At 39.9% G+C, this 25,177-nt stretch overlaps 1 protein-coding gene across 4 annotated transcripts in view; it reads left to right on the top strand.

The window, feature by feature from the left end:
* Nucleotides 1-25,177, top strand: part of LOC124049562 (partitioning defective 3 homolog) — a 314,519-nt gene that overhangs the window by 2,045 nt on the left and 287,297 nt on the right. The window contains exon 1 of one of the 4 annotated variants that reach the window (XM_046371349.1): nt 5,905-8,969. The exons of the other annotated variants lie outside the window; for them this stretch is intronic. The gene's annotated coding sequence lies outside the window, so the exon portion shown is untranslated. Of the gene's footprint in view, nt 1-5,904; nt 8,970-25,177 lie in introns of those variants that run through there. 4 annotated transcript variants of the gene reach the window in all.

The raw sequence follows: 25,177 nt of genomic DNA on the forward strand, positions 1-25,177 counted from the left end.
GCTGAAAACAGAATTTCTCACTTTGCATTAACAGTACATAAATCATGCATGATTCATCCCAGGCGGCAGTCAGCTTGGGTGATTCAGCTTTATCAGGAAGATCAGTGAAACAGGTATCTGTCACATTTCAGAAGCTCCAGATCACAAAGGTACATTCAGCAAGTGAAGAGCCTTTGAAAAAAAGTTACACACCAAAATGTAGGTACTGCTGGTTCATATTTGTGCGGGGTGTAGGCGGCATGCTAAAATAGATACCATGTGGAAATGTCAGGTAAAAAATACTGATACAGTGAACATCTAAAGGTCTTGCTGCATTTGCTTAATTTACTCTTACTGGTAGCTTTTTTAACCAGTAATTTGGTTCATTTTGTCAGGACCATGAAGGAAAACAAAATAGATTCTCATTCAGCATTCATGCTCCGTTTCAGTAAACAAAAACCAAAACAAAAAAACCCCCAAAAAAACAAAACAAAACATGAGCTGTAAGCTAGCTCGATAATTGGAGAGCTTTGGTGATGTCATCCTGCAACACTTGACTGATTATTCCGCCAGTGTTGATGCTGTATGTGTTACTTTGGTTACTGACTGCTTTTCGTAGATATGAATCTGCCTTCCTTAGCAGTTCATCTCCAAAAGATGGCTTTAACAATAGCATAGCTTATTTTATTATGATTTTTTTTAGCTAGTTTTAGCTTTTGTTTGATTGACAGCTTTCGCTCAGTCCAAACAAACCCAAGTGAACAAGCAAATACACGACAGTTTGTTTGGACCAAACTGAAGGATTGATTCCCATGCTCATCTTTATATGTGATACATGTGGAGATGTGTCGGTTTGAGAAGCACTGCCTGCGTTTTCTCGTTGAGCCGAAAACTCATTTCTTCAACAACTGCCTCATGTTCGCCTCCTCTCTGCCCTCCTCCTCTATACTTACAGCTGATCTCTCCTCTGCCTACATTCAGCCTGACTGTAATGACTGTATCTGCCTCCTTGTTAACCAGGAACCAACTTGACTTACAAAAATATTTTCCAAATGTACTGCTAAAGAACTGCTAAAGAAATGCTTTTTTTTTTTTTTTTTACTTTTGCACTTCACTCTTAGCTGGCTATAATATCTGTGATTTGTGAAATTATTCCCCTCTCCGCCTGATAGTTGTGTTGAGTTAGCAGAGCCCCGTCAGACAGTGTCACAAGCTGTGCCAATGTACCCGAGCGTCTCTGGGGACTCTTGACGCATTTGTTACAGTCTCAGAAGGACCAGGGAGCACACAACAATCACACAGTCAAGCACCATTAACTTCAGAGTCAATCTGGTCCACAGTATGCACAGTCATGAAGGATTAAGCTTCTCATCCTGTGTTCCTGTTCCCGAGGCTGTCTTTTTAGCACTTGGCCAATCAAGCAATAACTGAGTATTTACCACACGTTTAGTCATCGAAGCAAGAGCAGAATGAAGGTTATTTTGTGGCTTTTCTTGTTGGCATGTGAGAGCACCATGTAGACGTGACTGGAAGGTTCGGATCTTTGCTTATCCCTTTATAGTCTGGTTTTACTTACATCTGGTACACTGCAAGAGACATAAAACAGAAGAATACTCAAACTTGATCCATGATTTCTGGTCCTAACTGTTTGAGGAGTTGCATCTCTAGATTCTGTTTGTCTCTTACATTTGTCTCATACATAATCACCCCACTTCTGTCCAAAATTCCACAAATTCAGGCTCATAAATGTCATGGTCACATTCTTCAAATAGTGAAGCAGAATGTCCTTAGGGAACAAGTCCCATGTTTCTGTAGCATATGATGAAAATGAGTCCTGCGGGTCTGGGATGTCTAAAGGCAATCCCATGATGTAATGATTATTCTGTCTTTATGGCCCATACAGATGCATGTGACATCAGTCAAAAAAAAAAAAAAAAAAAAACGGTTAACCCCTGGTTGACTTAATGCTGACCGAGTCCGGTATGTTGTTATCGGTAGTATTACTTGGTATTTATTATCACTTAAAATAGCAGTTCTTCCATGCCCTGATTGGGAACTTCTCTAAGAAACACTCTTTTCTAAATAACCTTAAACATTAGGCTCTAGCACTGTTATTTTTACCATGAAACTCTTCTGGATCACCCCAAACTACAAGCCCTCTGCAAAAAACTCCACAGAATACGTCAAGCTGAAAGCCACTGCTTCAAAAATGGCTGATATCCAGGGTTAGGTTTGATTACTTTTTCCTCTTTAAGCATCTCAAAATATGTTCAGTGCAAATACGATGCAGTTAAAATACTGAACATTTACAGCTGACCAAATGAAATGACCCTTACAAAAACAGTAGGGGCACAAACTACAGGTGTACTGTGTGTGTGGGATGCTGTTTCCTTTGTCTGAGTTTTTGTTGTTGCTAATTTTTTAATTGCCTTAAATGGCAAACTGTTTCTTCAGTTTTTTTTAGTAGTCTTGAAAAGTCAAAGATCACTTTAAAGTGCAAATTTAATGTGTTTAATAGCAATTTTGGCATTACTCTTCTAATCTTTCAAATAGATCAATACAGAAATCTGAATTTTCACTTTCACATTTTCTTTCTTTTTTTTTTTTCTTTTGTTAATCAGTATCCAAAAGTGCAGTGACATCCACTGTAATTCAGAGTTGCAAAACAATAAAACCTAGAAACCGGACATACAGTAACAAGTTTATTGCACATATGGCAGCTTCTTGTGTGAGAGTTATGGACAACCAATAACTGTGTGATTAATCTCCTCTGCAGCTACTTGGAACACAGCATGAGCACACACACTTAGCATGTAGCAGCCTGCTTATTGCTGTCCCCTGTCCATGTCTCTCTGGCTCGCAGTTCAAAGCCAACCAAGTAACTTTGAGTTGCACCTGATGAAAAACAAATGCATAGCAATGTTGGAGGACTGGGGTCAGACACTTCTCCGCTGCAGGGCAAAAATTGATGCTGATTTGTAGGAAAAAAATGAAAGACCAGACATCCTCCAACACATGTTAGGTATATTTGTTTAAAGATTTCCAAAGAAGGGACTGACAGTGCTCTTATTTAGAACATTTCAACTGCTTGTTTGGCATCTGCAACAAACAGTTTGAGTTCCTTCAAACACCTCTTGTATGTTCTCATGAGCCTCTCCTAGTATTCCAATTAATCCTCATCTGTTCTCAGGTAAGGCACTGCAGCTGTACACAAACACACCACAAAGAGAAGGAGGGAAGTGACGCTGCAAGGGTCGTCCCTTCTCATTAACTCGCTACACTCGGTGACTCACTTCTTGTGTAATGGAGAGGAGCTGTTGTATGTGAACAGGAATGTTACAGTAGTGGAAAATAATTGGGAGATTATCATGTGAGTGGACTGTACTAGGCTGAGCCGTGTAGGTCCTGTAGGATGATGGGACCCGATATGATTGATGGTAACTGAGGAGGATTAGGACTATGGTTCAGCTGTGGTCAAGCAGCAGTGATTTAGTTTGTACCACAGCAGGGAACAAAGCAGGGGAAGAAGTAGAGACATGTGCACTTAGTAACTTCTCTTGGTTTTCCTCAGTTTCTTATCTTTTGTTGTCCCTCCCTTCGTGTATCTTGATCTCTCTTTTCTTTGTTCCTTTCCTGTCCAGCTGGTCGACACAGTGCTGTCTTCCAGCTGATTGAACAGTGTCCTTGCTTTCCTCTTTCCAAGGGGAATTGTTGCCTCCCACTCTTCAAGTAAAACATCACACACCCACGACTCCAAAAGTCTTGAGCTGAAGTTTGCCCAAGCATCCAGACAAGATGTTCAGTACCCCTGGCCTGCACTGCACTCTTTCACATCTGTCTGCTGGGATCGAAGACAGTGACAGTCACTCAGTCTTTTGTTTCTTGCTTCTGAAACTAACATGCAGTTTTGGGGAAGCTACTTTCAAAACATATCTTTACAAGGTACTAATTACATCAGACTAGAAGCAGAACTACAACAAAGGCTAAAGTTACTTTGAAAAAGCAATTCAGACTATTTTGTAGAAACAGATCAAATTGATGATGTTCAGGTGATTTGAAATATAAAAAAATATAAGACAAAAATGTCACATGACAGTAAAAAATGGCACTGTTTAATTTATTGCCAAGTACCCATTTGTTCGCTGATCATACATAAACCAAAATGTAAAGTACCCCACTAGTCATGGAAAAGTGAAAAGAATGTTAGCTTTGAATTAAATACAAATAAATTACCGTAAATAAATGTAGCTGAACCACCAGAAAGCTACTGCAAAATGTAGTGAAATTACTAGTTGAATTACACATTCTTCACTACTCCCCAGCACTGCTAACACGTTAAACTGGGAAAGCACTTCTTGTGCTATGTGCAGTGTCAAAAATATGCAGCAAGAGAACATGCAATAGTGTTTTCAGACAACAGATTGCACAGTTCAAAATAGCCTGCAATTACACATAAAGGCTAACAACAGCATGTTCATAGTGGTATACTGTTGTGAAAGTAAATGGAGATGCACACTGGTAGTTAAATATAGTCTAAAACTTTGGAAAAGAGATCTTAAACAACTACTTTCGGGTAAGTATAATTTATCCAGGGCAGACACAAATACAGTGTAGTCTTTAAATAGCTCTACAGTGATGCATTTTTTGTTATTTTGGTACTCGTGTAAGGCACACACAGTTGAATCATAGTTGACTATGAGGTTGAAGTGCTGATGACTTGGAACCAATATTAAGTATGATATGATATCTTACTTAATCTCTCCCATTAAAATTTGAGGAATTATGTAAAAATTGTCTACACCTCTGAAATCGAAAGTTAGTAGTTTAACTCATAGTTGTTGCTTCATTTGAAATCCAGTGTACTGTGGTACAGAGCCAAAACAATAAACACTGCCTGAAAAATGTCCAAACTACACTGTGTAGTCTGCACACATGCATATGGCTTTGCATGTCGATGATAAGGAGAATTTGAGAGTATTTTTGTCACAACCCGTCTGGCTGACTGACTGACTGACCACTGTCTGGCAAGCGGTCCTATTCATGCAAATGGCACCAAGGACAATGACACCACACAGAATGCCTTATCTTTCCCAAACAGCGTCTCTGTTCAGGGTCAAGCAAAGATGACTTTAGGGCTGGCTGGTGTGCATCTCAGGTGTTCACACAGGTTCTGATACATGGTTTGCACATGGTAGGGGAAGCACATGCACAAAGCTGCGAGCATCTACTCTGGATGCTGGATTAAAGTCATCAAGCTTGAGTGTGTCAAAAAACAAACTGTGAGGAGTTCTGGCAAAACACAGCAATGCTAGAAGCCAAATGCCATAGTGGTAACTGCCAAATCTGAGTATGCCATGGACATGCCAAGCCATTGCGTGATTGGTTTTTCTGCTACATGTATTCTGTGTGGGGCGTTCAGGGTCAGTTCCTGCTGTCACTGCTGATGTGGTTTCAGTAGTTGACACAGTTTTTTGCACTGTTTATCCGCTGCTCTTGGAGCTAAATAACAGAAATTCCTCTTGTTGTCAAATTATTTAGAGATTTAGCAGGACTTCACACAGTGTGCCAAGAAGCACATGATAAATTTGTGCCCATGTTTTGCCCGGATGTGTTTTCTAGTTATATGTGGGAATGGGCGATCTACTCAAAAAATAATATCTCTGTCTATCCATAATCACAATAGGAATGCACAATTTCTTTTTTGCCATTAAGTTCCTCATCGGCCATGCTGCTAGCTGTAAATCACTTTCCATTATTTACGTCACCCAAGGAAGGGGCATGCAAAATAATCTGTCCAATCAGCATGGCAGTCTAGTTTGCATAGGCCTGCTAGTCAGTGAGGCTTGAAGTTTTGCTTGAAAAGTAAATTGTGGATACATTCAAGATCAGTTATGATCATAACTGATCTTGAAGTTTTATGTTCTTGATATTATCTTTCTTGGTTCCCTACCTCAGTTTACCTCTGCTGACATATCAGACAAGAGCTCTTGATAGCTGCTAAGCTTGTGTTTCCATATCCCAGTCAAAGACTTGTGATGGTGGGGAGACCGTTTTGTTATCTTAACCCACTGGCTCAGATAATCCAGCTAATCATTAGCCTGAACAGTTAGAAGCAAGACAATGGAAGCAATGCACTGCACTTGATCTCACATAACTTAGACGTGCGTTTGTGTAGTAAGGCTTCTCTTTATAGCTTCAGGAATGTTAGACCTCAGAGATAGCAGTGAGAGCCTCAGAAATGCTCTGACCTTCCTGTTTACTCAAGACTACCTGAATACCTGTGACAGCACATATCACCAACAACTTTTTGTTAAGCTATCCTGTTGTTTGTACTTGTCTATTTGAAGGGCCCTTTTAGAATTACTTGGAAGATTTACTCCATATTAAAGTACAAATTAAAGTGAAACTCTGATTTGAGGTTTGGTTGAGACTGATGATTGATTCATATTATCCGGTTGCGGTTAGTGATGACCTAACAAATGTGGGTGCTGTTAAGACTTACCCTGCGTAATCTGCACACCCAACCATCTGATCTGGAGTCAGATACACAACCTTTGCACCATAAGGTCTCAGTCATGGCTTTTGTTTTTTGTTCCCCATCTCTCTGTCTCATCACTCCTGCTTACCCCTTTCGCTTAATTTGTTTTCACCTCTAACACTCCCATTTGTTTGTTATCACAGATCAGTCACCAGTAGATAATGTTTTTTTTGGGAACGGTTAGCATTAAGCTCCCTTTATATAATTCTGTTGAACTGACCGGGAGCTGATAGCCCATGTTTGGGGGTTCGAGGGAAAATTTGTTTCACCACAGCCAAGTTCAGTACAGCAGAACATGGCAGGATAAGTTGTAATCTTTTGTTATACAAAACCCTCCTGCTGCTTATGGTTTTAGAGAAGCTGCTCATTAGACTCTTTTATATTGTTTTCTGTCTTCTTTTCTTCTGCTTTCAGGCAGATGACTTCTTTTCTTCTTTTGCTCTTCAAGTTGTTGCAGGTCTGTTGCCTGTCCTTATACTGTCAGAACACCCTCTTCGTAACATGCACTTCATGTGTGTGCAGTTGCAGTATGCCTTCATAAAGGAAAAGATTAACACACTGTTTAGCTGTTGTTGGCATTGTACGTTGGTGGACTATGTGTTGGTGGGTTGGTGGATTTTTCAAAATGGAAAAACGTAAGCAAGTTGACATGCATTAAGTGTATTTCAAGCAGAAAGGGTCGACATTATGTTTCCTAATGCTGCTGAGATGGAAAAGCACTTTCAGCTTCCCCATATTCTTAAAAGGCTGTTTTGACAGCTTCCACTGTCGACTCTTTACACATCGTAACACGGAGGCCCCCTTTTTTGTGCTCTTTAAATACACACACGCATTACTTTTCCATTCAGCAATGTATAGGTTTCCAAATCTGGCTCTGTAAAGAGGGTAGCTTTTATAGAGTCCAGTTATACAATCATTTCTCACTGGCAGTTTCTCTACAGGCACTCAAACTTCAGTAGGTGCAACCAAGGAAAGATAGAAACATAGAGCTGTAGCTGTACCTGATTGTTAGTAGTATTCAGTTAGAAGACAGACATAGAATGGACTCTATGACTTCAGTTTTGTGCTCTTAGTTTTTGCTTTGTTAATGTTTCTAAACTTAATGAAGAGAAAAAGAAAGTCTGTTTGACTATACAGTATAGTATGTAGTGAGATGATTTCTGCCCTTAGATCAGCCTGGCTTTTTGCAAAAACTCCTGTCCATTCTTGTATCAGATCTGTAGAACACTGGTTGGTGTTTCACATGATATGCTTGGCTGGCTCTTAAAGCTGACCACAGAGTCAAACTGAGCGGTCTCCATTAGCAACCCCATTAACAGCTATAGTGAGGACAGCCATGTTACTAATTCATAACATTTCTATTGCCAGTGTGTATTGTATGTTGTATTATTATTTAGTCAGTGCAGTGATTTAGTTAAGACCAGTTTAAAGGACATTTCCTTTTGTTTTGAGAACAGTAGCCTTCTTAAGTACCTCAAGTTGTTTTGCTTGTTTTTTATCACCCCATGTATCCGTGAGATGTCAGTTCCTGCCTCCAACTGGATCTAAATCTGAGCAAGTTGAAGCAAAGGCCAACTATGTGGTTTGCGGTGTTTCGACATGTCGGCCACACCAGGCCTTCTTGGGTGTGATCCTCTGTTTTGTCAACAGCTTATTTCTGTGGCGAAGATTGCAGTTACAGAGCACTCAGTTATTGAAGCACAGGCATGGGGTGTTTGTCAAAGAATTAAGAACAAGAACTTCTGAATGACTGTCTTTCAGGGGGAACACCTGATGCACTTAAGGTTAGCTTCATGCCATGTATGGTTGAGGAGTTACAGATGTTCTGCTAAGACCCTTTCCTGTTACAGGTAATAATGCAGTGGCTTTATCTCTCCAAATAACTGTGACATCTTTAATAAAGGTACATATTTGAAAAACAAAATTGTTGAAAACAACCCGAAATTAAAGATGACTGAGAGAAGTTCTAAAAGTAAAAAAAAATAAAAAAAAATAAAAAAAATAAAAAATAAAATAAGTTTTATTTTTTTCTCAAAAATTCCTCTTAATGGTAGACATTTTGAATTTTTATAGCAAAGAAAGCACAGGTGGAACTAATAACGATGGACACGTTCCATTTATGTGTATCAGAAAGTCATGTCAGTTAGCCAGCTTTTACAACAACAGGCCCATAGAACCAGTACTTCTAAATGGAATGCAGCCCTTAATAGACTCTATTAAATACACCTGTGCGTTTCCTGCTATGACATGTCATGTTCTTTGTGAAAAAGGTTTTTTTGTTGTTTGCTTTTTGCCCAAAATGGTGCAGAAAATGAGCTGACACACCAAGTCTTTGCATATTATTACCTTCTAAACTTTCTATGGCTAGCAAACAAGTGCTTATATCACTTCCAGCAGATATGGAACAACATTAGCATTCATTTTGAGCTGTGTTCCTGGCCAGTTGACACATGTAAGTAAATTACTCTCCTTCTAGCTCTTTTGGTTCCAACTACTGTTAAAAAATATCAGACTCTTTACTTGCTAGGACTTTCTTCAGTTGCTGAAAGTAAATGAGTTTGCAGCACAAAAGTAAGCTAGCGCCTTATTTTTGTGCTGCAAACTAGGTGCCTGCTGCTGCTAATGAGCTAAATGTGCTAAAATGCTGCTTTGAGCTCACAGTTGCACAGTTAGGTGATAATTGTCTGTGTGTTTGTTACAGTGAGAGACCTCTGTCACAGACTACAAATAGTAATTTACTCAATTGTTAACACATGCTTACCAGCTGAATTTTAGCTAACTATTACTGAACTGCATTGGTTTCTATAAATGGCGACACTCTGGTGAAGCAGTTTCAGTTTTCTGTTTGGACAAATAACTATCTCTTCTCATTGTGCTTTCTTTTTGCCTTTTTTGGACCTCTTTATCACTGGTGTTATCTCCATCTTCAAGCATGACTCATTTCTCCTCCTAAGGAGAAAATGTGCAGAAAGGCTCTCTGTCCATTTAATTTGTCTGTCTGAATCCTCCTCTTCAAACCTGACATAAAGTAACCTCATATGTTGTTAGGCAAAGTGGACTTAATTAGATTGTAAGGAACTCAAAGCAAAACATAATAATGTTTCTGCACAGGTTCCTTTTCTGCCTGGTGTAAGTGTTAAAAAACCTGAAAATGTTTAATTCTATAGTGCATAGCAATAAAGTGAGTATTGGCTGCTTTATATACTCTATAGAAGTGATGTTATTTGCTAAGATGATGCTAAGAGTACTTCTTTAGGGATTCATCATTACCTTGCTCAAGAACATGTTTAGCTTGGCAGATGTTTTTAACTGAGCTTGAGCCGTTAACCTCGAATTTTTGTACACACTGGGTGGGATAGTACAGATCAAAGGAACAGTTAATTGGTAATTGATTTATATGTAGTTTTAATCTTTGTTCACAGTGATTTGATTATCTGATTGAACCATGTAACATTTGCAAGATTAATATATGACATCACAGTAGTCCTATGGCTTTGTTTGTCATTGGCTTTTGAACATACTAATGTACTCTGGGTCTTTCAACCCTTTCGAACGATGCACACATAGTCTTTCTTTGAATGAATACAGTAAATAAACATGGCTGTGTACAGTCAGTAGCTGTACTCAGCTTTTATCAAACACCATTTAGCCTACATTTTGATCTTGTATTTTTAAGTAAGCTTGAGTTATCTGATAAGTCGGCATCTGTGTGGTATCATGGTAACGTGCTATTGATTTTATACTTAAAGTTTACTAATATTATAAGTGTACTACTGTATGCTAATATACTCACTCATGATCTGACTGTATTAATGTCATGACATGGTGTCTTTTAATAAAACTGTCAAGATTTTAAAGAAAAGAAGTAAAGTAAGAAGTAAAATATCTCATTCCAAGATGTTTTTCAACCCTAATTTTAACTTTAAATTGGGTTTGGCTTTAGGACTTTTCGGCTTTTATTATTCATTCAGTATTCATCATAAGAATGAGTTTAATTTTTTATGCTGTTGATGCAGCAGCTCCCTGGATGCAGTTTAGTCTAAATAATTTACTGATACTTCAAAAAAGGCTTGTGCCAAAAAGAGGTGAGTAGCGCCTTTTAAACTGCACATCTATTGATTACCCATAATTGTTGTGTTGAACTGTTCCCTACTAGTCTGGAATCTGTTATGTTGTCAGATTAAGTCCTTGTTGCTCTGTCACACTGAGGGCACTTCTTAATTTCCTTTGCCAAATTACTGAATAATCTCTCTCTTTGTGATATGTGATCTTCCTTCATTTTCCTTTGTTTTGCATACCCTACCTGCAAACACATCTGCAAACAAACCAAAACACCTGTCCCTCAAGGCTTTCTGAAATACGATATTACATTGACACAATTATTCACCTGGGAGTGCAGTGCTGTGAACATATACACATCTGCAATGCTCCTCATAGAAGTGCTTTGAAAAATATCTTACATGTCACAGCTCATACATTGAGATAGCTGGCATTTTTGTGAAATTGTTTTTTCCCAAACCTCTGCCCACCCAGATATCCTCTCAAACATCCAGACAGAGCTGTGAAATGGAAATGGCATACTGAGGGCTACAGGAGAAAAATAAATCCTTGATGTTAGAAGAGCTTAGGCATTGGCGGGACTGTGGGATATTGGAGTCATTTGGACAGATTTATTTTGAATGCAGTATGAACAGAGTGATCGGAAAAGTTTGCTACTATTCTGAAGTGGACGCCTTTCTTTGTGAAGTCAATGAACGCAAGGGAAAAGTTTTGGCAAGTTTTGTGCTCTGGAGCTTAGGACTTCCCTTGCTGGGAATTCAGTCTTGTCTGTTCTCAGGGCACTGGCTCAGAAGTTACCGCTGTGAAAATATACTAAAGTAGTCAGGAGTTCAATGTGGCTTAATTCTGATGAATGAGGTTTTATTAGTATTACTATTGGTCGAGACCTAAAATGAGCTGTTTCTGGTGTGTTCCTTTTCAGCAGTCCTATCAATTACAAATGAGATCGATCTTGAATGCTCTAACTGGACCCTCTGCTGAAATTCCCTGATACATATTTATAGATTTATAGCAGAGATCTGCCTAGTCCTAGTCTATAGTTTTAGTTTTGTAATACCGTTAGTCCTGCTTATTGACACAGTGCATTGCTGTTTGACCTGAGCTGTAACTTCACTGTGCATGGCTTTTGAGTAAGTGAACTATCTCTTCATTGCTCTTCAACAAGGACATTGTGATTGCAGCCCAAGGCTATCAAGTTCTTCATTGGAGAAATGATTCAGACATGACTCAGTCTTTTTACCGCATTGACTGAGATGCCTTTGATTTGAATTGACATCGCACAGAGGAGCAATTAGAATTGTTTTTGATGTTGTTTGATTGAATGCTGTCGTGGCTTGTTTTATACACATCTATGTTTGCAAGAAGAAATGCAGCAACAGCGTAAGCATCTCAAGGCATCAGGCACCTCTTCTCCTCTTGGGCAAATTTATTCAAAGAATTCCATTATCTTCACTTGTTTTTATCAGATGTTATTGCTGGCCTTCCCCTGTTTTTTGTACATTTAGTGTAAATATGCTGATAGAAACAAAGACACTGGTGTGTAGTGTAGAAGATAGTAAGTTTAAAAACATGCATCAACTACAAGATCATCTCAAAGCACTAAGCTGTAGGTTCATGGGCAGACTGGATTACTGTACACATTTTCATTTTCAGTTTAGTATGTTTCTGCAAATGAGTTGTAAATTCAGCTTATCTGGTTTCGATGGCCGGCACAGAGCTTTTGCTGGGAGAATTTCACTGATGAATATGTAAAGTTACTGATTTATTATGGAGAGTAATTTCCTGCCCAGACAGTTTTTCTGGTCACAGAACATGTTGTGGTATGATTAGTTGTTGCTTGGACCATGAAATGGGGTCATCCAGTACAGACTAAAGAAGTGTGGCTAAAAGACATGAGAACTATTTAAATGTGAAATCAGACTTGGTCATAGTGCGTTCATGTGTTTGTCCTGATCTTTCTATGTGGTCGGGGGTTCATTCGGGCATGTTTTTCCCCAGCAATTACTTTTCAAATTTAACTTTGAACTTGTAATTCACATTTTGGTCAGATCACGTCCATTACCCTTGGACCAAGTTGTCCCTGTCAAAATACACTGCAGTCTGAAAAGTGGCGACCAAGTATTTCAATATTTAAACCTTACTACTTTACTTTACTTTGACTGAGGGGAATTCTGTAGGGCACTGACTCATAGTCTTAAACTTATACACTGCATTATAACAGCAGTTAGTAAGTGAAAGTCAATCTGCTCAATGTGTGCTATAATTCTCCCTCCCCAAAACAGACTGAGAGACACTTCAGGCTGACTTGAAGATGTCATGAAGAATCATGCTTGGGTTTTCCTGTTGCTGCTAGGCTAAGAGTTGCTGTACATTGATAACAGATGGATTTCTGCTTGTCGTTTTCCGAGGCTGTCAGGATGCTGAGTTGCCACTGGCAGGCCATCTCACACCCTGTGATTAGGAATCAGTAATGCCTGAGGGTAGGAGACAGGCTGCAAATAACATCTGCTTTCTACAGATTCTCACATCTCCAAAACATGTGCCTAAAAGATGGTCGCCAGAAATCGTAGCTGTTGATTTTGCAGCTCTCGGGTGAAGGAATTGAAATAGACCTAATGTATTGGATTAAATTTCTTATTTGCAGTACACCTGAGGGGATGTATTTGGAGCTTGGAGATTAGGAGAGGGCAGTTTATGAGTGCTAACGATGCGTATCAGCACAATGTGTCTGTTTTTTGTGCGTGCTTGTTTTGTCCATTTGATTCTGTTTCTAATAAGAAAAGCGATCTAAAATCTGAACTTCACTGTAAACATGAAAGGGCTTTTTATGGATTAATATTTGTGAAAAATATTTCTTAAAAATTACATTATGGATCGAGCTAAGACCCACATTAAAGCAGCATCTGTTCATGAGACTTGAGTGGACGTTTCACTGTGTTGTGTTTTTACATGCTGTAAGTGAATGGGACTGTGAGAGCTCAGTAGATTTTCTCTGCAGAAGGCTGACTGGCAGTGAGTGTTAGGTATTTTAGATCACATTACACCACAGAGTCTGCTGACTGATATACCTCTGACAGAACAAAACCTCTAAGGTGTTTGTGTGTGCTTCTGCTTGTGTACTAATGAATTTGAATACTTCTACACAGCAGGGTTATGTAAACATCCTCCATCCGTACAGTACATCTGTCAGACACTGCAATTTCCTTACAGATTAATGTTTATTTCTGCTTTGGCATGTATTCATGCTGTCCTGGAGTGTGTGTGTGTGTGTGTGTGTGTACACATCAGTTTCCATGCGCGTGTTGTCAGTTTTAGGTGAATGATCAGGTTGAACCGGTTTCTTGCTGTCAACTTCAACCCTCTGTCAATCAAATAGATTTCCCACCAATCTTCTTCTTTACGATTGACTACTTTTAGAGTGCCCTAAGGTACTCCCAAGAAAAACTCCAACTTGCCCCCTTTCTTAGTTTATCCAGGACCAAATATCAGCTCTTCTTTAAACATTCATTATTTGCCAAAAACCAAGCAATCGTCTCACTTAAGCACAACTTTGTAGTCAAGGAGCATATAAGCTTTCACCCAATATTGATCTTTATAGCAGTCAGATTGGTTAACAGTCCCCTATGGAGCAGGCTTTCACAACGCTCCTTCAGTCCTGTGCAATCATCAGCTCAGTTCAGAAACAAGTCTTTAAATTTAAAATGAATTGAAATCTCTTGACCTTGATGCTTTTTGAACACATTCTGATCTGGACTCAGACGCCCTGCCGTGGGTTTGTCTAGATCTGTCAGCTGTGGATACGAAGCTGTGGATAAAAATGCCATAAAAGAACATTGTTTTGTCTGTTTGTTTTGGAAACAAAATGGCAACTGATTGAAAAATACACTGCTTTGGTTTTTATCTGGCAGTACATTCTATCTCAGAAGTAAACACACATCGGCCCACTGCATCTGGATCAACCCACTGCCTTTTGCAGCGGGGGCGCACCTCTTCTTATGAACAAACAACCCGCAAGGGACTCTACAACTTTCACCCTGCCCTGCCCACCTCCGCCCTATTACTATCAGTCAGAGACGCACATGGAACCTGAAGTCAGGGTGAAACTCTCTCCATTGGCTCTTCTCTAACACCAAGCCTTCAACTCTGGTGGTCCTAATGAGAAATTGATGGGGTTCTCCTCCATCACTCTGACTGTAATGAGAGCAGCCTCAGTGAAAGTAGTGAGTAAAAGGGGAGGTGGGGCGATGGAGCAGCAAGGGGGGTGTCGGCAGTCAAACAGATCACCCTGCATCTCACACTGAACCACAACAGAGTTGGCAGGCTGGCTGCTGGCCTCTAAAGTGCAGCATTTGTGCATTGACATTGCAGTGTGAGTTGGACTGAGTTGTGTTTGGTTGTTGTGGGTGGGTGCCATGACCTGGCACATGACAGAAAGAAGGACACATGAGCAAAACATGCCAAATGGTTCTTCTGGTAGTGTCCATGTTCTCCACACTTGTAGCTCTGAGCGGTTTAGAAGCGACCTTGCAGGTTATTTTCAGCTTAGATGCGCCCTGTCTTAGTTTGTAGCCAAAGGGAATGAGATGTATTGAGGTTGCTGTATGTTACAGTCTTGTTTCAAGCATGAGCAGGTCCTGAAATTACCTACAGTGAATGTGTGTGTGTGTGTGTGGACATGCATGTGTGTATGCACGTGCATGAACATTTCTGCTTTCCCTGGTGTAATTGTGTAAATTACTCATCTATAAAGACTGAGCTCATTAGACTTAACCTTGCAGCACAGCCTCCAGTGCTACCTCTCAACACTTTTTTTGTTCTCCTCCTTCCTCTCTCTTCATTTCCCCTTATGGTTTTCCTCTTTTATCCTGACTCTTTTTGTTTCTTCTATCCTTCTTCTACACCCTCCCCTTCTGTCCCCTGTATTTTTCTCCTCTTTCTTCTGGTTCTGTCTTCCTGCTTCTTCTTCTTTTTCCTCTTCCTCATTTTTCTATCTGCCAACGTTTATCTCATATACTTTAAAGTATTCTTTTTCTTGCAGCTCAGAAAGTCTGTCTATTGAGAGATGATTGTGTACACAATCTTTTATGAAGCTTTTATTATACTCCCACCCACCTATTCACACTAATTATGTGATTATACATTTCAAATTTTATGATGAGAACACATCAGAGATGTTTTCAAAGGAATTTGACTATAAAAGCAAAGGGCACGATGGTGTATCATGCTGAGACATGAGAATACATCCTGCCAACACACTTGCAATGCATTCCAAGGGTTGAATGCCTATTCTGTTTGAACACAGGAGAAAGTAGTAGTAGTAGTAGCAGTAGGAGAAGCAATGGCATGACAGCCACAGCCTGGAGATATGACATACTTAACATTGTCTACCGTTTCACTTCATAAACGTTATATTTTCCAGCTGTTGCTCCTGTGGAGAGATGATCAAACCCATGCGAGCACACTATTTCTGTGCTTTACCATAGTGAACATTTCACATGCAAAGCCCCCTTTTTAGTGCACAGCTTGCATGGCTCTGCTTCTCTCTTCACAAGGTCTTCATTAGTTGTGGGTGGGTGCCCTGAAAGTTAAATATAATGTTATTATATTTGGAAGACACAATTGCCATTAGATGTGCAACATAAGGAAAAAAATTACAAGGTAGAAAAACTAAGAAGACAGATTCTCTTTTTTGAGGTTGAGGATTTCCCTTTTTGACACTTGACACAGTTTTGAAGGGAAGGCGGTTTGATGGTGAGTGTAAGTGTTTTCACACTGACTCAGAGACAGTAATGTGTATGGGGTTTATATTAGACATGTCTAAAGACAAGACTTGTTTTGCTATTCTTGCATACTGTGGAAACGTAATACCTCTTTTTTTTTTTGTCTGTACAGAGGAAATGGGGCATCAGTGTCCCTCTGTCTGGATAATCTCAGACTCCATGATCTGACTTTATGAAAGTTGTATTACAGCATTTAGTCACAATTAATCTGCTCTGTCTGAAATAGAGGCATTAATACAGGAATTTTTCAGTGAGATTATGCAAACAAACCCACGTGTGCACAGTTGCACTAGCAGGCTGCTGACGCTGTGTGTGAGCCAGGCGTCACCGTCAGCCTTTGGCTCTTTATGCTGCCTATGTTGCCAAGCTTCAAGACAGTGAACAGAAAAGCAGCTGAGTGACTAAGTGGCCATGGGTGTTTCTTCCCCATATTTGCTCTCAGAGTTGACACAAGGGACACACCAAGATACAGAAGCAGATTTCATTCATGGGGAATTTAAAAATCAGCTCTTTTTAATTAATGGCATAGTTTGTCATGATTCTGTAATATATAAAAGATGTCACAACTGAGATAATTGTACCATATTTCTTAATGATCTCAATAAATCTGAGCAGACATGATGATGTGTATTAGTCAAGTTGCATTTCCTCGCTCAATGTGCAAACAAGCAGACCAATGTGGACAAGTGTTTTTAAAGTAGTGCTTCTGCTTAGCAAACTTTTGTCTTTATTAATGAAAGATTAAAATGCGCAGCTTAATGTTTGCAAAGTAAAGTCTATTATCTTAGAACAGTAGTCAGCACTATAGGAGAATAATGAATAGCTCTACCAAGGCTGTGCGATGTGCTTTACATAACGAATGCATGAGCAAAATAAACACACAGTCATGCGCTTACGAAGATGGAGAAAGTGGCAAATGGAACCTTGACTGAAAACAGTATGTGTATTCCAAATAAAAACAGAGCATTAGGCAGCACATTAATCCTGGACAAAAAGCCCCAGGGAAACGTGATTATAACCATCCCATTATGTGGTGAAAATTCCTGGTGAAATCCCTGGCAACTAATTCATAAAGATAACACCATGCTTTTATCTGCGTTTGCATGGCACACCATTTGACTGTCTTGAACAGTTTAGAGCAAACAAGAACAAATCCCCCCTGGTCCCTGGCAGCTTGTTATTGGAAGTGCTCCTAGATGAGTATTCTATCAGCCCAACCATGACAGAAGCAAATTACAAAATGGTCTTATCTCAGATAGGAGAAGTTATGTTAGGAAAGTCTGAGGTGAGCAGGTTGTTCATTTTTTTTACCCTTGTGAGGCTCTTTCTCCATCGAAGAAGGAAGCTTAGTTTTGTGCGGCTTTGATCTTTGAATGCTTCACCGCACTGACCTCAATGTGGTCTGAACATACATCAATTTGATCTGGAGGCAGATATGCTCCTACTGCATTGTTTTCTGTCAGTCTTGCCTAAGTTTATATAACAGTAAATAGCTTGTGTCATTTCTTTCAGTCAAGCTTCGGGTCCTCGTACATGTGCCTATGTGCTTGTTTGATAGAGAGACCTGAATTTGACTGAAATCTGGGAGGTGGATAGCTCTTGGCCATTGCATTTTAAGGTTCACCCTGGTCTGGCTTTTCCACCCAATATTCATCATATATAGCGAGTTTACATGCAGTTAAGTTGCTCTGCAGCATGCGAAATATTGGCAGTTTCATCATGTTACCTTCAGTGTCTGGTTTAGTGCACTGATGGTTGTGCATAGGATAATGAAACTGTTCTTTTGTTGGAACACTCTCCACCTGTCTCAGCGCACAACCTGCACATGTAAAATCAGACCGCGGTGCACAGTGATGCGCTGGATGTTTTGGGCTAATTTCTTCTCTTGCTGTTCATCCTCGTCATCTAAACTATGAAGCACATCCTTTCTCCTTTCTGTCTGTCTCACTTTCACTCTTTAGTGTCCTCCTTTCCTGCCTTCCTCCCCTTGCTTCTAATCTCTCCTCTGTCCTTTAACCTACACGGATGTTTCCCACTGATGTTTAGTGCCTTGAGCCCCAAGGGCTTTTCCTATGTGTTGCCTGTTTCCTGTGCAGGGTCAATGAGCATTTCCCCAACTATGAAGCAAACTTCCTCATCACTCAATGCCAAGGTAGACTACTGACATTAGACTAAAACATAGTATGTGTTTACTATATGCACAAAGGGAAGTGTGTGTGGTTTGTGTTTGATGCTTGTGCTTGCTTTCCTTTATTGACTGAACAGGTTTAACTGTTTTTAAATCTGAGTAAGTCATGATTGTCTTGATACTTACTTCCTGTGTTGTGTGGATTGCCAGATTTAGCTGATGTAGACGGCTGCTTACATTACATAATGCAGTCTGCTCAGAGAAAAACAAATGGAAATCAGGTGACTGAAGTGGGTCACTGCTGTACAGTAGATACCCCTGCAATTCATATTAATGCATCTGTGAGGAGTGTTTTTTGAGGACGATAACAACAGCCTGATAAAAGCACGTATTCCCCCCATGGTTTGCATTAATTTCAGCCAAACTGTACTTCTTAAATGCACCTGCTTGCCTAGTTTACTCTTGCTTCTTCTTTTATCATCATTCCCCCTTTGTCAAGTTTTCTGTTGCAAAAAAGAAGAGACCCTCAAAAGTGCCCTGAATGTTTAGTCATCCAGCACAAAGAAAAAAAACAGAAACACTTTGTTTTGTCAGCTCTTGTCCAAGGAGTCATTTTTTTTACCAACTAATGGATGTTGTTTGAGACACTAAAGGCTCAGTTTGAGGATAGGAGACATAAACACAGAGCCCAACTCCCCCAAATACAGACACACATCTGGACTTTCTTTCTCCTTTTCTATTTCTTTCCCATTGTTTACCTCTCATCTGTAGTTTTGAGTGCATTGCCGAGTGCATTGCTTTACTTTTACTCTCTGTGGTTCAGAGTTTCTGACATCAGTGTTTGTGGTTTTTGGATGTTTGCCCCAGTGATCCTTTGGAAAGTATCTTTCATTGGTTCTGTCTCTCTGCCTCCGTCCTTCGGCTGTTGTGTTTATGTGTCTTTTTTTCCTGACAAAGATTAGAAGTTCGGGAGTTCCTGTCACATTGGAAATTTTGGAGTTTGCTGTGTTAGAATACCTCAAATAGGGCTGTGTTTCAAAAGATTTTTATCATATAAAATATATCTGTTTTTATTTAGAATTACAGCCTTGAGTCACCCAGATTTACATATGGAGAGAAAAAAATGTCATCCAACTGTGGCAGTCACTACACACGAGATTTTTTCACGGCACTGCCTTTAATCATAGTCATCATTATGTGCTGTTACCTGACTGTGACTTCTTCTCTGTCACAGAGACAATGACGACAAGAACAGCCTTTGGTTTTCTAGACAGTCTAATAAAGTAGTGGGAGTGACTTGAGTGCAGGTTGTAACATGGAGCCAGGCCTTGTGGCGCAATTGTAGCATTTCTGACTCCAGATCAGAATTTGTCTGTTCAGATCACATCAGGTCAATGCCTTTTGAAGACCTCAAGCGACTGACATGAGACTGGCCACATGGAGTTGCAAGATGTTCCCTTGATGGTCATTCATGCCGTCACCTAGACTGGCTGGTCTCCTGCATCTGTGTGTGATTGTGTGTGTTGCCATAGTTGATCGGTTAACTTATTTTCTTCCTTAACTGACGTGCATATCATGTGACAGAGCCGCATAACTTCAGACTTGGTTTATGTAAAAATTTAATTACAACATATTGTCTTCAGGTGCTTGTTAAAAACAACCAGAATAACCAGAATTGTAGGTTTATGCATGAGAATAGTATTAGGCTGTTTGTGCATGTCTTCAGTATGTGCCAAGTATATTCCATTTCTGTATTCACTGTGAGAGGGGCAGTGGGTGGAAACTGGGTTGGTGATAGAGGGCCACTCTGGATCAAATTTCCAGCAACTTCTTTGAATAGAAACCCAGTTTGTCAGGGCTGGCTATTACCAGGGTTCAGGCTCTGTTCAACCTCAGCAGTCTTTAGTTTGGAAGTACATTTCTTAGGTTGTGTTACATCATGTCTGGTGTCATGCCATGTTGGACACAGACAGTGAAAAGTGAGCCTCTTGTTGAAAGAAGACAGCTTTATTTTGCCATAAATGTTGCAGTCACCAACTGTGCAAGATAGATTGGACAAACAACATGCAGCAAAACAGGCAATTTCTAAAGTTTAATTATGATCACATTTTCATTCATTTACAGTATTTCAGATTGGCAGTGCATGGATGCCCGTCACAGCACAGCATTTTTTTGCCGTTCATGGTTGCCATTGTGTACTGTCCAACTGATTCTTTGGCATTATTGTATATGAAACTTAAATGACTATTACCATAGGCGACCCTGAGTTGCCACTCCTTCTTGCCCTTTACTCTAGTGGGAGTAATAATTTAATGTCTGCTCTACATATGTTGTTCTAAACCCACGTAAAGAGAAAGAGCGTTAGAGTTCTCTCTCAATGGTGTGATCCTCCCACCTTTATTCAAAGTGACGTGTGAGGTGTGTGCTCTTGTGTAAAGTGTGTAAGAGGATTCATGGTCATGGTCTGTTGCTTCTTCACAAACCATGACATGCACACTCCTGAGTACAAATGTGTTCTGACAGAGTTTTTGGACTGGACCTGTTCTGCTAAGTCAAATTACACAGTCGCCAGTCTGGATAGCACATAGAGCTCCATATACAGATGTTCTGTAATATTTAGATATGAAAACTGACGCTGTACACTTTAAGGTCAATGAATTCAATGAATACCATGATGGCATAAATCCTGTCTAAAAACTGTCTATATATGAAACTGCTTGTTCTTTTGTCCTTTTGGCAAAATGCAGATTATATCAGTCAGACGAATGTCTTTCCTCGCATGTTTTGCATTGCTAAACTTGACACCTCATCCTGCATGGTCACCATTCACAGGTATAATGACAGAGAGAGCTGCCTCATTTCCTGATTGACTTATATTTGGTCTCGTCTGCTTTCCATAACTGTTGCATGTAGATTGGAGTTTGACCGTTTGTCAACATGACCATTGACATTATGCTTCTGTAACAGTACACATAAGGAGGACATAATGATGTTTGCTCCACATTTAGAAAGCAGGCACCTCCTCCACACGCACAAACACAAAATCCTAGAAAACACTCTTTGACTTCTCTGTGTTCCACATCTGCAGTCTGTGAAAGAGCTGTGTGTGTCGTGACATCTCCACTGCGGGTTGTCTGTTCTTGGTGATTCTCCCTGTGCTCTGTGTTTCTCTTGGCTCATTGAGAGGTCCCATCTGGCAAGCATAACCTCCACGCTTACGAAATAATAAACAAAAGTGTGCCGAAATTGTGCTGACTGCTGTCTCTGTGAGTCGACAAAGAGTCTCGCTATGCTCAACCAGTTTTACTGAACCAGCAGGCCCTCACTTGCAAGGACTACACTGACTTTCATTGCCATGTGTAGCATTTTGTTAGACATTGTACAAGTAGAAACTGGCAAGCTACTTTACTATCTTTGCTTTGTTAGTTGGAAATTACAGGGATTTATTCTGTTGCTCAGTAATAGTTGTCAATGTTGATATGGCTCTTTTGCACAAAGAAAACTTTGGATAACTTCAAAGTGGCACATCCAAATGAGAGAATGCATTCAGTGTTTCTTTTCCTCCTGTCTTCATTTAGTTGTCTGTACATCCATATTGGTGCATATTGGCACTGGCATGTTTTTGGCTTCCTTTGTTTTCCCTATGTTAAGAAAATGAAATACAGTAATAAATGATGGGTAATATGATGACTTTATTTAAATTCTGCAACAATTTCTTTATTTTATGATCTACAGTCTGCATTTGTCATATAGTAACACTGATAATTCATATCTGCACTGAATCTGACTGTTCCTCTTCCCAGTCCCTGGCTGAGCAGGTGGCCTCCCTCAGGGCTGGGCTAAAATACCCTTTTGGTAACATGACACCATCACCCTCTGTTTCTATTGAGGGATTTCTGACAAGCATTTCAAACTGACACATAGGCTCTTTATCAGTCTCCTTAAGGAACTTATCCTTTTGCTTTCTTCCATCCACTGGGAGTTCACAGGTCACGGTCGACCAGAAAATCGTGTGCCATTAGCATAAGACTTCTGTGTTTTGCCAAGTACACTTAAGTGAGGCAACTGGACCAAATAAATGTCATAAATGTCTGGTAGTGCTTACCTTCTGAACAAAGTTTATTAGCCTCTAGGATTCAGCACTACATATTTATATACCATGGGGTGATTTTTAGGCCAAAGATATATGTATTTATTTATTATTTATTGTCCCTTTATGGTAGCAAAGACATTCATGCTTATAATTGCATACGGTGAGACATGATTTTTCTTTTTAGTGTTGCCTGTTCCATATATGGTTTTGATCCTTGAAACGGTAAATGTGTGTAATGTGTGTGTGCATGTATGCATAAAGCCCTCCTGCTGTTGCTAATGACCACTTGTCTCAGGTGAGATGAAATTGGCTTGCTGCCCAAACAAGCTACCTATCCAGACACTCCAGACAGATTGCTAATAAACACACTGAGTTTGGGACACAAGCCAACATGCTAGCTATTTCTACATACAAGCTTAAGTTTGTGACCTGTCTGCATTTTATGGTCCATTTTTCACTGACTGAATAAATTATTTTTGTGGAAGATATCATGTTTAAAGAACTTGCTTTAACATATCCACTAACCTTCTGTCATACAACAATAGACTGCTGTCTTTTTTAAGTCTGTCAAGGCTCTTAATCGCTGGCACATCCTGTCTGAAGGTTTACTCTCTAATTGGCTTAATGATGTTTCATTATGAAACTACTCAATGAGATCCTCATGTGATAATGTCTGCTTTAATTTGTCGGTAAAACCTTCATCACAGCAGCGGTCCCAGCTCCTGCTGAGCCACGAGGCTGTGTGTCTGGCCTGTGTGGACACACACACACACACACACCCTCACAGAGAGAGGCAGTTCAATGTGCTTTTTTTTTTATCCAGACCAGATGCTCAGCTTTCCACGTTGTGCTTATCGTGAAGGGTGATATGTGCAGTTGTAGTCCTGCAAAAACAAGGTTTAGGGACTACAAATCCCCTACTCAAGCAGATCACACAGTCGGGGAGATGACTACAGAGATTTATCCAAGCATGCAACTCATTTCAAATCACAGAGCTTGGAAAATCAGGGTTTTTTTGTGTGTGCCTTTGCCTTACAGTGACAGTAGGTTTTTTTCTGCTTCTCTCCCCTTCACAGCTACAGAACGACACTCCAGAGAATTGACAGTAGTCTGCTCTGGCTCAGTGTGTGTAGGTGTGGCAGATATTTGGAGGGTTTCTTGTGTTGAGAGGCTGCAGGATTTGGCTTGGTGTTTGACAGGCTGGCCTGTATTACCAGCTTGATCCCTTGCTAACCTCTCTGGCAACAATGCTGCCATTCGCTCAGTGCGCAGAGCGGGGAAATGTTCGCTGTTGTCCAAAAAAAATACACATATATCTATTTTAGTCTTTCATATGTGGCAGCTCTAAATCATATCCATCTTACTGAGGCATCAATTGTTTACTCTTTTAAAATTATGTTTCTTAGTGCAACCAGAAAATTCTGCCACTTGTGTGGGAAACTTTAGCTTGTTTACCGTTTGAAAAAGTAAAATGATTCATTAATGGACTTGGTTTGGGCTTTTTTTGGGCTTCCACAGCACTTTGTTCATTCTAAATGGAATATTTTGTTTACAGCAACTGAGCTACTAACCCACATACAATACGTGCAACTGAATAGTCGAACGAACTGAATGATTTATCGTGAAGCATGTTGTTTACTGAAACAACAACAATGAGTGAAAGAGCAGGGACGTTTGAGACTTTGTGAAGTTTTAGTTGGCCCATTTTTGAGAGCAGCAAACCAGTGTTGTTGACATTGCGAAAGTATTTATGTCTAAAACTGTACTGAGTGCAGTCCAACTTCATGTGTGATTTTTATAAGGCTTGGTGGAACACTTTGCCTTCTTTATATAAAACAAAAGGTATCACTGTGCTGAAAACATAACAATTACCTGAACAAGCCAGAAGTTTAAGAAAAGCATGGTCACCCTTTTAATGGTGTTACTGTTGAGACAAACTGCTGTATATAAATTAGTAAAGAAAACTGGTCAGTTTGGGGTATAAATGGCATCAGTGCAGCAGTCATGCGACAAAGTCAAGTTTGTCCTCATGGGTGAGGATAAACTTGACATGGGTGAGGTGCGGTTTTCTCTCTGAAACAAAGTTGTTAAGTTAAATGCTGCACAATTACATCTCCTTACAATGTGTGAAAATCTTTAAACTTAATTACCAGCAAGATCGTTAAAGTTCTTCATGACCCTTAAAGCTTTTGAGTCTCCACTTGTGTTTCTTTGTGTCATGCTGTAAACTATGAACATGTTCTCATGGATAATAACATGCATTAGCCCTCCAGTGTGTGCCGCCCAACATGTACATGTGTAGCGAGGTGTCATATTACTCTCAGTACTCTGCAGGCTGCGGTCGCTTTGGGCAGGCAGGGCATCAATAATGAAGAGACCCTGGAAGTGACTCTGCCTCAGGGGAAAACCAGTGTACCAGTGTGCTTTCCTTGGTACACTAGTTTTTTGGCTCGCTACTGACACACTGTACAACACAGTTTAGGACTGCAGTTTTCCACTTAGGAAGCAAATGTTATGTCCTGAAGGTACATTTGGTCTGTTTTAGTGAGCTAAAACAAACCTGCAGAACTAAACTGGAAAATCAAGTATTGTCTCCCACA

The sequence above is a fragment of the Scatophagus argus genome, chromosome 18 (genome assembly GCF_020382885.2).
Source record: "Scatophagus argus isolate fScaArg1 chromosome 18, fScaArg1.pri, whole genome shotgun sequence".
NCBI classification, from domain to species: Eukaryota; Metazoa; Chordata; class Actinopteri; family Scatophagidae; genus Scatophagus; species Scatophagus argus.